General features: G+C 44.4%; 1 protein-coding gene across 1 annotated transcript in view; it reads left to right on the forward strand.

Moving 5' to 3' along the window:
* The window catches only part of hipk1a (homeodomain interacting protein kinase 1a), a 65,668-nt gene that overhangs the window by 23,865 nt on the left and 28,162 nt on the right, over positions 1 to 13,641 (forward strand). The gene's annotated exons all lie outside the window — the stretch shown is intronic.

A 13,641-nucleotide genomic window follows, 5' to 3' on the forward strand; every position in this document is an offset into this window, starting at 1 on the left:
TCGATCCTTGATAACGTTAGCTAAAGCTGTGTAAATGTTAGGCTGAATTAGCAATATTACATGCCGCGGTGGGGTTGGTTTCAGGTTGGATATTCAGCCAGGATGGCTGGGTATCCAGCCCGAGACCAACTTCACCGTGGTAAATTAATTTAAATTACATAACGTACCTAAGGCGAACGAGTGAAGTTCCCAGCTGACATCGATGAGGTGTACAGTAACGCCAAGGTAGTTGTCGTTTTTGACAGATGTCCAATGGTCCCCAGTCAGTGCTACACACGCCGCCCCGGCCAACTTTTCATCTTTCGCAGCTTTCTCTGCGGCGTACTGGTCATGGATTCTCCTTGTGATAGTTCGTCTCGCAGGTAGTTTGTAAGATGGGTCGCCTGTGGCCGCCTGGAGAAGAAGCTCGAGCCCATCATCTTCAACCACACTGATAGGCCGGCAGTTGATGGCAATCCACTGAGCTAGGAGGTTAGTTAGCTTGGCTGATAGAGTTGGGCTGACGGGCTTGCCACGGTTGCACTCAAACATTGTAGTTTGACGAACACTTTTCCCCGGAGCCATATTAGTGCTTGGCCCGCCGGCAGCTTCGCTATCATCAACCAACGCAAAGGGATGCTTGTGCGTTAGGTGATACTTCAGACTTGAAGAACTCCTACAGTAAGCCATTTCTGCTTTGCACAGGGTGCAAACCACCTTGTTCTTGTCGAGGTTTCCATTGGGAAGCTTCTTGTAAAGAAATTTCCCCTGAAGCAAACCTGGGTTCACAGAGTCCTGCATGCTGACGTTTGATGTGGCACGCCGCACTGTTCATTAATTTCACCCGTGTCCGGTTAGGTTAGGATTTGTTACCGCCCCGCTCTCAGAGTAATTTATTTCACCTTGTCCCTGTTAGGTTAGGACTTCTCCCTCCCACAGAGTAATTCCGGCGTCCGCCAGATAAAACTATCAAAGTGAAATTCCTAGTTTGCTTGCTTTATGCAGTCAATGCAGACCCAGCTCTTAGACCCAACTTTGAGAATAGATTAATGGCGATAATTTTTTTGACGCGCGATAATATTCTCGCGTTAACGCAGCACGTTAACGCCGATAACGGCCCAGCATTAATTTTTTTCAAATCCTCAAAAATGATGAAAAACGGCATGCTATAGTATGCCATACGATATGGTCTATAGCCCATGGTCCAAAATGATGAAAAACGAGGATTAAAAAAATAATCAAAAATTCAAAAAACGATGGGCTATAACCCATCGTTTTTTTTCATTTTTTCATTTTTTTCAAATCCTCAAAAATGATGAAAAACGGCGTGCTATAGTATGCCGTACGATATGGGCTATAGCCCATGGTCCAAAATGATGAAAAACGAGGATTAAAAAAATAATCAAAAAACGATGGGCTATAACCCATCGTTTTTTTCATTTTTTCATTTTTTTCAAATCCTCAAAAATTATGAAAAACGGCGTGCTATAGTATGCCGTACGATATGGGCTATAGCCCATGGTCCAAAATGATGAAAAACGAGGATTTAAAAAAAAATCAAAAATTAAAAAAACGATGGGCTATAACCCATCGTTTTTTTCATTTTTTCATTTTTTTCAAATCCTCAAAAATGATGAAAAACGGCGTGCTATAGTATGCCATACGATATGGGCTATAGCCCATGGTCCAAAATGATGAAAAACGAGGATAAAAAATGCAATTCTCTATGGCAATAGCACAAACTTTGGCATGCTACTAGTCCTACATACTTACACCTAGCAACCCCATTCTAGCCTACTTAGGTTCATCTTACGGTGGACATGTTTGCCTGAAAAGGAATCTTTGAAATGTTTCATAGTTTTAGAAATATAGTGCTTTCAAATTTACAATGGGGCTCAATGGCAAAAATGATGAAAAACGGCGTGCTATAGTATGCCGTACGATATGGTCCAAAATGATGAAAAACGAGGATGTAAAAAAAAATCTAAAAACGATGGGCTATAACCCATCGTTTTTTTATTTTTTAAATTTTTTCAAATCCTCAAAAATGATGAAAAACGGCGTGCTATAGTATGCCGTACGATATGGGCTATAGCCCATGGTCCAAAATGATGAAAAACGAGGATTAAAAAAATAATAAAAAATTCAAAAAACGATGGGCTATAACCCATCGTTTTTTACCTTTCGTTTATGGGTAGGTTTCCTTCAAAACCTAGCTGCAGAACATTATTTTATGTGCTCCCAGGACAGAAAATTATAGAATTTTGCTGTCCTGGGCTCTTGGGGGTGACGTAGGAAGCTACGCCCACGCCGTATAAAGCGTACGTGGCTACGTCATCCCTCATTCGGAACTTTTCTTCTGCTATAGAGAACAGAAGGGCGTTCCACGAAAGGTATTTCGTTCAATTTAAAGTAACCTTTAACGTTGTATTAAATAGAAATTTCACGAAATACCTTTCGTTTATGGGACTTTATGAACTCCCGTGAACTCCCTGAACTTCCAGTGGGTCCCAGGTAAGTCTTTTGGGAGGGGCTCGGACCCTTTTAGGTCCAGAACCTAGTCCTTGTGGAGAACAGGAGGCGGCGCTATGCTGCCCTGATGTTCTACTGAGCCGCTGCGCCCAAGACTGCGTGCGCTAACGAAGGCGCAGCCACATCTAGGTTATAGTATGTAGCGAAAGTCGAGGGTGTAGACCAGCTTGCTGCTGTGCAGACTTCCTGAATAGAGACACCCTTGTAGAGTGCCCAGGAAGCTGCCACGCCTCTCGTGGAGTGGGCCCACAGGGCTTGAGGGGAATCCACTCCTTGGCTAGTGTAGGACAGACGTATGGCTTCCACTATCCAGTTGGAGATAGTGACCTTCGTGACAGGCTTTCCTTTGGTCCTGGCACCCCAGGACGCAAATAGTTGGCTTCCTTGTCTGAAGGGAGCCAGTCTATCCACGTATATGCGTAAGGCTCTGACTGGGCAGAGGCAGTTAAGCCTCCTGTCCTCGTCAGAGGCGAACGGCGGGGGGTGGAAAGCCTGAGGGTTCACTGGTACACACACTGAGAGAGCGTTTTTGGGAATGAAGGTGGGGTTTGCTTTTAGGGTGACGTTGGTCGACCCATCATTGAACCTCATGCAGTCTGGAGAGATCGAGAGCGCATGTAGGTCGCTGACCCTTTTCGCCGTCGTGAGGGCGATCAGGAGAGCCACCTTCAAGGTTAGGAGCTTGAGGCTCACTGTTTGTAGTGGTTCAAAAGGTGCTGTAGCCAGAGCCTTTAGAACCAGGGACAAATCCCACGAGGGGACAAGGGATCTGCATGTCCTGTGTTCCCTGCGTACACCCTTCATGAACTGTTTTACCAGCGGGTGTTTCCACACCGTCTGGTTATCAAGGACCGGGTGGCAGGCGGAAATTGCTGCCAGGTGGACCTTGACTGAGGAGAGGCCTAGACCGTTGTCTAGGAGCTCCTGTAGGAACGTCAGGACGTGGATCACTGAGGCCTGGTAGGGGACAACTTTTCCACGGCTGGTCGTAGAGGAGGGGGGTTATTTCCGACCTCCAGACCCCCCAGGACGGGGCTATTAGGAGCACCGTCAGACCCTGAGTCCTCACTCTGTCCAGTGTGGGGCTGATGAGGGACAGCGGGGGAAAGGCGTAGAGAAGGGTTTTGGGCCATCGGTGTGACAGAGCGTCTAGCCCCGATGTTGATGGTCCCCTGATTGCGAAGAAGAGGGGACACTTCGTGTTCTCCTCTGTGGCAAAGAGGTCCACCCTGGGTTTCCCAAACCTGCTCCAGACCTGGGACGCTGCATGGGGATGTAGCGACCAGTCTGCGTAGCGGAGAGGTCCTCTGGACAGCAGGTCTGCCCCTGTGTTCAGAAGACCTGGGACGTGACACGCTACTACAGAGAGAAGGCGTGTGTCGGACCACAGGATTAATTTCCGCGCCAGCTGATGAAGACGAGGGGACCTGAGTCCGCCTTGTCTGTTGATGTAGCACATGGCGGTGGTGTTGTCTGTCCTGACTAGGACGTGGCAACCCCGGATGCGCTGCTCGAAGTGTCTCAGAGCGAGGAAGACCGCCATAAGCTCCAAGTAATTTATGTGAAGGGCACGTAGTGGCCCCACCCATAAACCTCTGGCTGTGAATCCTTCCAGCGTGGCTCCCCAGCCTGTCATGCTGGCGTCTGTGGTGACGACTTTCCTGATCAGAGGCTTTCCCATAGGGACGCCCTCTGAGAGGGTTTTTCTGTCTGAACACCATTGAAGGGCTAGTGTGCATTGTGATGTCACTGTTACCTTCTGGTGGCGGCGGTGCATTGGTACATGTAGAGAGCCCATCCATTGTTGGAAAGGTCTCATATGTAGTCTTGCTAGGCGGATTAAATAGACCGCTGAGGCCATTAGCCCCGCCATCCGGAGGCATGCATGAAAAGGAATCGAGCGTCCCCTTTTGAATGATGCCACGCACTGCAATGTTGCCTCTATTCTCTCTCGGCTCAGGCGGGCCGTGTAGGAGATTGAGTTCAGTGTTATGCCTATGAAGTCTATTGACTGCGTCGGCATAAGCATACTCTTCTCGTGGTTTATTAAGAACCCGAGCGAGGCGAGGTGACTGAGCACGCGATGTGTGTGACAGTGCTTCTCGTGGAGAGTTTGCAAGTAGAATCCAGTCGTCCACATATGTTGTGAGACGGATTCCTTGCTGTCGCAGGGGAGCAATAGCTGCCGCGGTGCATTTTATGAAAACTCTCGGACTCAGAGACATCCCGAAGGGAAGGACTGTGTATTCGTACACTTTTCCTTTGAACCCGAAGCGCAGAAACTTTCTGTGCGGGGGGTAGATCGGAATGTGGAAGTATGCGTCTTGCAGATCTATTGACGTAAACCAATCCCCCTCGCGGATTAGGCGCAGGAGGAGTGGTGGTGTCAGCATTTTGAATCGCAGCTTTTTCAAGTGACGGTTCAAGGCTCTGAGGTCTAGAATGGGACGGATTCCCCCCCCCTTTTTCTTTACTAAGAAATAACGGGAGTAGAAACCGTTCATTGATTGATCGGGGGACACCTCTGTGATTGCGCCTTTTTGCATTAAGGAATTGATTTCCTCTTGTAGAATGGCGGCTTTCTGCCCGCTCGCCTCTGAGAAGATAATTCTCCTGGAGGTGGGCGGTTTTGAGGCAAACTGTAGTCTGTATCCTGTCTGAATAGTACGGATGCTCCACGGGGAAGCCCCGGATATCCGCCATTGTGACAGATGACGTGACAAAGGGTTCCCTGTGCTCGTCAGCGTGGTGCATTGCCGCCTGCCTAGGGGGAGACTTACCTTGTGTGGAATGTCGCCCTCTAGTGGATCTTCCTGGTAGTGAAGGACATTTTTGGCGTGGAGCTTCTGGCCTGTGCCAGCCTTTGCTGACACAGTGTGGGTTATCTGTCCCACTGGGCTTTTGCCCTTCAGAGTTGGTTTTATTGTTGTTTTTTTGTGTTTTTGTTTTTTTGTTTTCTTTATTGAACAACATAAAACAGGCACATGTGGTGAATTGCACATTTGAACAACATTCTGGGTCTGTACAGCAGTGCTCACAGCACTGTGTACAGCCCATTTTAAGCGCTTTAGCGCAGGCTCTGAGGTGAGATCCGTGATCCCCCCCTCTGGCCTTGAACTCTGAATGTGGGGAAGATGACCCGGCCCGGGCAGGTCATTTGCGCTTCCCCTGGCCTCGGCCCCTGGGAGCGCTCTTGGCCTTGTAGGGCGGTGGAGAGGTGCGGCGGTCTGCTCTGCCACGTCCTGCAGGGTGTCGCTGTCTGTCTCCGCTCCGGTCCTGGGACCTGGGTTTGTCGTCAGCCTTGGCCTTCCAGGGTGCCTTCTTGGCCTTGGAGCGGCCTGCCGGGGTAGCCTGGTTGGCCAGTGGCTCGAGCGCCTTCATGGTTTTGGTGGAGGCCTCGAGCTGCTGAATGGACTCTGACATTTTGGACAGTGCGTCCTTAAACATGTTGTCTGGGTGGATATTTCCAGCCACAAACTCCTTCTTTGTCTCAAGAGAGATGGCGGTGGTCTGATCGACCCAGCGCCATCTCTCCTGGAGGATGGAGCACGCCATGGCCTTGGCGTTGTGGTGAGTGGTGTTCCTCTGGAGAGTAGCCATCTCGTGGTTCAAGCGGCGTAGCTCTGCCAGGTCCTCGGGCAGTTCCGCCATCAGGACAGGAGCGGACTTCTGTCCCATCTCAATGAGGAGGCGCTTGGTAGAACCTTGGAGAAGTGCTCCTGCGTTGAGAGCGCTTGCCGCGAGGGACATGTGTCCGTACTGCCACTTGTTTATTTTTGAGGCCTCCTTCACACTGCTGGACAGGAGCTGAGGGTCCTTAGAGTGGTGGTCCACTCGAGGAGCTGCCGGGTTGGCCAGGTAGGCCGCGATGGCCGTGTCCATCTTTGGCATGACGTTCAAGGCGAGGTCTACCTGGCTCTGATGTGGGACGTCGTGGGGCCCCTTCACGCTGGCCCTGGGAAGTTCCACCATCAGGAGGGGTTTGTCCCAGGCGTGCCTCATGGCGCCCTCGAAGCCCGTGGCTAGAGGGATCCTCTGTCTTTTAGGTGCAGTGGGGGGGGCGGAGTCAGCAGTCATGCCGTCCCATGGTTTTACCTCGACAGTTGAGGTAGGCCATATGTGGCCGCACCGTGTGGAGGCCCTCTTGTAAATATCATAGATGTTGGATTCATCCATGGGGAGTGTAGGGGGCGGGGACGCTTCCTGGCGCTCCCCTGTATCCATAACGTCCAGGTCGTCGAGGCGGCGACGACGGAAGCCGCTGCGGTGAACGGGGGAGAGATCCTCAAGGTCATCTTCCTCATCAGAGTAGGCCACGTCCAGGACGCGGTAGGCCTTGAATGGCTCCTGGTAGGAAGGGAGCTCGTCATCACGAAGCTCCCCTTCCTCCCTGGTGGACCGATGCTCACGTCTGGGAGACATCGGGCGGTCTGGGGAGGGGTCCAGGCGGTCCACCATGTAGCTGGGTGCAGCAGCAGGCTGCCTGCGTCTAGCTGCTTGTCTGGGTGGGCACTCAATGGTGGCCTGCACGACGTGCTGTCGTGCGGAGGCCCTGGGTCTCCCTCCATAAGCCTCGTCAGCCATGGCTGCAGAAGCTGTTGTAGCATACCTGTCACGACTATCGTCGGAGGGTGGTGCTCTTGAAGAGGAGGCCTCGGCTGGGGCTCTGTTGCCCACGTAGTCGAGCCTTTGTCTTGGGGTAGGTCGTTGTCCCTGCCCGGTGAATTGCTGCCGAGCTCGTCTCGGGGGAGGGGGAGCAGGAGAGGAGCTCCTATCGGAGCTTCCTTCCAGGCAGCCCCGGGCTCTGAACGCTTCGTAATACTTTTCGACACGTTTGAGCCTGCTGGCTAGGATATCGTCGTCCATTTTCTCACAATGGAGACAAATGGGACCGGTTTCCTCCAGGACGTCACGGGTGTGACTAATGCCGAGGCAATACATACATTCGGGATGGCCGTCTCTTCCCGACATGGTGTTCCCGCACCCGTAGGTGACGCAGGTCTTTTGTTGAATTTCAACCGGTACCTGGGTTCGGCGCCGGCGTCTTTCCTCGGGCTGGGGTTCCCTCGGCAGCGACATGGTTGCTTGTCGAGAGAGGAGTCCGAGTCATTAACACCCACAGGTTTATATTCCTCGTGGTGTGTTTGAAGAGAATACCACAGGCGTAGCTGCCTAGTAGCGCGAAGCTAACTATCGATAGCTTTAGGCTAACAAAGCTAGCTTAGCTAGAGAGAAAAAGGCGCGAGCTACTTTTTTTAACGAGCGAGCAGCAACAAGTTGGCTAAAACTCACTTGTGTAGTAGTTCGGCTTTTTCCTCGAGAAGAAAATTCTTCTGTTTTGCTTCGAGAGTGTGCCAGAGATCTCACGGTCCTAAAGAATTAGTCTCTCGGCCGAATTTATGAGATATATGACCCTGCACACACTGTGGAAGTTTAAAGTTCGTTCTATCAGCATAGCAGAAGAAAAGTCGAATGAGGGATGACGTAGCCACGTCCGCTTTATACGGCGTGGGCGTAGCTTCCTACGTCACCCCCAAGAGCCCAGGACAGCAAAATTCTAGAATTTTCTGTCCTGGGAGCACATAAAATAATGTTCTGCAGCTAGGTTTTGAAGGAAACCTACCCATAAACGAAAGGTATTTCGTGAAATTTCTATTTAATACAACCCATCGTTTTTTTCATTTTTTCATTTTTTTCAAATCCTCAAAAATGATGAAAAACGGCGTGCTATAGTATGCCGTACGATATGGGCTATAGCCCATGGTCCAAAATGATGAAAAACGAGGATTAAAAAGATTATCAAAAATTCAAAAAACGATGGGCTATAACCCATTGTTTTTTTCATTTTTTCATTTTTTTCAAATCCTCAAAAATGATGAAAAACGGCGTGCTATAGTATGCCGTACGATATGGGCTATAGCCCATGGTCCAAAATGATGAAAAACGAGGATAAAAACAAATTCAAAAATTCAAAAAAACAATGGGCTATAACCCATCGTTTAAAAAAAAAATTCAAATCCTCAAAAATGATGAAAAACGGCGTGCTACAGTATAGTATGCCGTACGTTATGGGCTATAGCCCATATCTTCGCGGTGTATAGCGGTGTATGAGAATGGGTGTTGCGGAGGATGAGAGCATTCCTCTCATCCTCCGCAACACAATGCATTCTCTATGGCAATAGCACAAACTTTGGCATGCTACTAGTCCTACATACTTACACCTAGCAACCCCATTCTAGCCTACTTAGGTTCATCTTACGGTGGACATGTTTGCCTGAAAAGGTATCTTTGAAATGTTTCATAGTTTTAGAAATATAGTGCTTTCAAATTTGAGACATTTAACATGGGGCTCAATGGCAGCTTTATAGGCACGTCAAAAGTCACTTTCACCTAGAAACTCCATTCACACTTTTTATTATTTACTGTGGAGACACATGCTGGAACTTTTTTTTATTTTTATGTTTTGTAGTTTATGAGTTATTCAACTTAAACGCCCAATGCATTCTCTATGGCAATAGCACAAACTTTGGCATGCTACTAGTCCTACATACTTACACCTAGCAACCCCATTCTAGCCTACTTAGGTTCATCTTACGGTGGACATGTTTGCCTGAAAAGGTATCTTTGAAATGTTTCATAGTTTTAGAAATATAGTGCTTTCAAATTTGAGACATTAACATGGGGCTCAATGGCAGCTTTATAGGCACGTCAAAAGTCACTTTCACCTAGAAACTCCATTCCCACTTTTTATTATTCAGCTTAATGTGGAGACACATGCTGGAACTTTTTTTTATTTTTATGTTTTGTAGTTTATGAGTTATTCAACTTAAACGCCCAATGCATTCTCTATGGCAATAGCACAAACTTTGGCATGCTACTAGTCCTACATACTTACACCTAGCAACCCCATTCTAGCCTACTTGGGTTCATCTTACGGTGGACATGTTTGCCTGAAAAGGTATCTTTGAAATGTTTCATAGTTTTAGAAATATAGTGCTTTCAAATTTGAGACATTTAACATGGGGCTCAATGGCAGCTTTATAGGCACGTCAAAAGTCACTTTCACCTAGAAACTCCATTCCCACTTTTTATTATTCAGCTTACTGTGGAGACACATGCTGGAACTTTTTTTTATGTTTTGTAGTTTATGAGTTATTCAACTTAAACGCCCAATGCATTCTCTATGGCAATAGCACAAACTTTGGCATGCTACTAGTCCTACATACTTACACCTAGCAACCCCATTCTAGCCTACTTAGGTTCATCTTACGGTGGACATGTTTGCCTGAAAAGGTATCTTTGAAATGTTTCATAGTTTTAGAAATATAGTGCTTTCAAATTTGAGACATTTAACATGGGGCTCAATGGCAGCTTTATAGGCACGTCAAAAGTCACTTTCACCTAGAAACTCCATTCCCACTTTTTATTATTCAGCTTACTGTGGAGACACATGCTGGAACTTTTTTTTATTTTTATGTTTTGTAGTTTATGAGTTATTCAACTTAAACGCCCAATGCATTCTCTATGGCAATAGCACAAACTTTGGCATGCTACTAGTCCTACATACTTACACCTAGCAACCCCATTCTAGCCTACTTAGGTTCATCTTACGGTGGACATGTTTGCCTGAAAAGGAATCTTTGAAATTTTTCATAGTTTTAGAAATATAGTGCTTTCAAATTTGAGACATTTAACATGGGGCTCAATGGCAGCTTTATAGGCACGTCAAAAGTCACTTTCACCTAGAAACTCCATTCACACTTTTTATTATTCAGCTTACTGTGGAGACACATGCTGGAACTTTTTTTTATTTTTATGTTTTGTAGTTTATGAGTTATTCAACTTAAACGCCCAATGCATTCTCTATGGCAATAGCACAAACTTTGGCATGCTACTAGTCCTACATACTTACACCTAGCAACCCCATTCTAGCCTACTTAGGTTCATCTTACGGTGGACATGTTTGCCTGAAAAGGTATCTTTGAAATGTTTCATAGTTTTAGAAATATAGTGCTTTCAAATTTGAGACATTTAACATGGGGCTCAATGGCAGCTTTATAGGCACGTCAAAAGTCACTTTCACCTAGAAACTCCATTCACACTTTTTATTATTCAGCTTACTGTGGAGACACATGCTGGAACTTTTTTTTATTTTTATGTTTTGTAGTTTATGAGTTATTCAACTTAAACGCCCAATGCATTCTCTATGGCAATAGCACAAACTTTGGCATGCTACTAGTCCTACATACTTACACCTAGCAACCCCATTCTAGCCTACTTAGGTTCATCTTACGGTGGACATGTTTGCCTGAAAAGGTATCTTTGAAATGTTTCATAGTTTTAGAAATATAGTGCTTTCAAATTTGAGACATTTAACATGGGGCTCAATGGCAGCTTTATAGGCACGTCAAGAGTCACTTTCACCTAGAAACTCCATTCCCACTTTTTATTATTCAGCTTAATGTGGAGACACATGCTGGAACTTTTTTTTATTTTTATGTTTTGTAGTTTATGAGTTATTCAACTTAAACGCCCAATGCATTCTCTATGGCAATAGCACAAACTTTGGCATGCTACTAGTCCTACATACTTACACCTAGCAACCCCATTCTAGCCTACTTAGGTTCATCTTACGGTGGACATGTTTGCCTGAAAAGGTATCTTTGAAATGTTTCATAGTTTTAGAAATATAGTGCTTTCAAATTTGAGACATTTAACATGGGGCTCAATGGCAGCTTTATAGGCACGTCAAAAGTCACTTTCACCTAGAAACTCCATTCCCACTTTTTATTATTCAGCTTACTGTGGAGACACATGCTGGAACTTTTTTTTATTTTTATGTTTTGTAGTTTATGAGTTATTCAACTTAAACGCCCAATGCATTCTCTATGGCAATAGCACAAACTTTGGCATGCTACTAGTCCTACATACTTACACCTAGCAACCCCATTCTAGCCTACTTAGGTTCATCTTACGGTGGACATGTTTGCCTGAAAAGGAATCTTTGAAATTTTTCATAGTTTTAGAAATATAGTGCTTTCAAATTTGAGACATTTAACATGGGGCTCAATGGCAGCTTTATAGGCACGTCAAAAGTCACTTTCACCTAGAAACTCCATTCCCACTTTTTATTATTCAGCTTACTGTGGAGACACATGCTGGAACTTTTTTTTATTTTTATGTTTTGTAGTTTATGAGTTATTGTGGGCTCGCCACAGCGAGCACACACTAGTTACTCTCAGTTTATATATATTATTATTGTGGGCTCGCCACAGCGAGCTCACAATAGTTATTGCCAGCCTATATTTATTGTGGGCTCGCCACAGCGAGCACACAATAGTTATTGCCAGTCTATATTTATTATACTTTATTTATTCTTTATTCCACCCTTTTTTTTGGCACCTAACTACTTCCGCATACTTTATACTAGAAATTTAGTTCAAACTTCAAACTGTTCAGCTCTTTGCAGTGATGTGTGCTTGTATTTTTATTTTTACAAAGTTTTATACTTTTTATACTTTTTAACTTTTTAACTTTTTTTTACATTCTTTATAGTGAGAGTCGATGGAAGAAAGGTCCCATTTTTCACAGTTAACTTTTTTGAGCTCTTATTACTCCGTCATACTTTCACTTTGAAACTTCATTCAAACTTTATAATGTTCATCTATCTTTGAACTTTCATTGGTGAAAAAGTTGTTTTGAAAAAGTTTATACTTTTTAAAATATTTAACTTTATTTATAGTTTTTTCCTCCCATTGACAATGTATGGGATTTATCTCTAAATCAACCTCACTTTTGCAGCCTCATTACTCTGGCATACTTTGTCGTAGAAACGTGATTTAAACTTTAGAAAGCTCACACGACTCTGGACTTTTTCGTGGTTCAAACCGTATTCGAATACGTTAAACGGTTTTTCCGAAATCGCAGTTCAATCGCAGGCCGTTTCGCCTAATTAGTGCCAAGTTAGAGTGAAGGGCTTCTTTCACTAGAGTGTGTGAACAGAAAATCTTTCCTTGAAAATTTACCAAACAAATTGCCGTCCCGGCCAAGATATTCACTTTACACGCATGTCCTTTGGTCATTTTGTAGCCACACATGTCCTCTTTCACACAATGTGACCACCAAAACACAGAGACATACAGAATGTGAACTACGGCCTTTTAAGTGACACAAATACAGTCAATCTGCTCATTGACATCCATTGTAGAAATCTTACGAGGAAATTATCGCGATGACAATTCTTAACTCGCTCTTATAACCACATTTTCGATCGTACCAACACCACAATCGCACATGGTGTACCTCAATATCTCAGGCCACTCACAGCGAAAAAATTATTTGCATTCGACTTTTACTTTTTGCGATAGAGCAATTTGTTCGGGCATAGTTTCCCCCCATTCAGAACCATTGTAAAATAAGAGATCAAGTTGCGCGCCACTTGTTTGTCTTTTACACTTCCACAGCTGAGACATATAAGGGCTTAATTACAGGGCTGAAATTAAAGTTACAAGATCTCAATGAGTTGCTCTGCGATACCTTGTGGGCTTGTAGGTCTGCTATTTGTGCAATTGGATGGCCTTTACACAGATAGATCAGATAGAGATGAAAAAGTATTTTCAAAAAAGTATTTTCAAAAAAGTATTTTCAAAAAAGTATTTTCAGAAAAGTATTTTCAGAAAAGTATTTTCAGAAAAGTATTTTCAAAAAAGTATTTTAAAAAAAGTATTTTAAAAAAAATGAAAAAAATTAAAAAAATGGAAAAAAATGGAAAAAAATTAAAAAAAATTAAAAAAAATTAAAAAAATGAAAAAAATTGAAAAAATGAAAAAATTGAAGAAAAAAAAGAAATTGGAAAAAATTGGATTTTTTTTTCAAAAAAATGTAACAATTAAAAACATTTAAAAATTAAAAACTAACTTTTTTTTAAACTTAAAAAGAAAAAACTTTTAATAAAGAACTTAATATTATTATTTTTTTACATTTAAAGAAAAATCTTAGACCATTATCAATAATCATTGTGTTTATGCTTTTAAAGATAGGCCTATACGCTATTTGAACCTTCTTTTTACATGTAAAAGTATGCTATTTCTGTTAAGCTCATGAATGCTTTTATATGTATACTCCATTGGA

The sequence above is a fragment of the Protomyctophum parallelum genome, assembly GCF_964188405.1.
Source record: "Protomyctophum parallelum genome assembly, chromosome: 7".
Taxonomy (NCBI): Eukaryota; Metazoa; Chordata; class Actinopteri; order Myctophiformes; family Myctophidae; genus Protomyctophum; species Protomyctophum parallelum.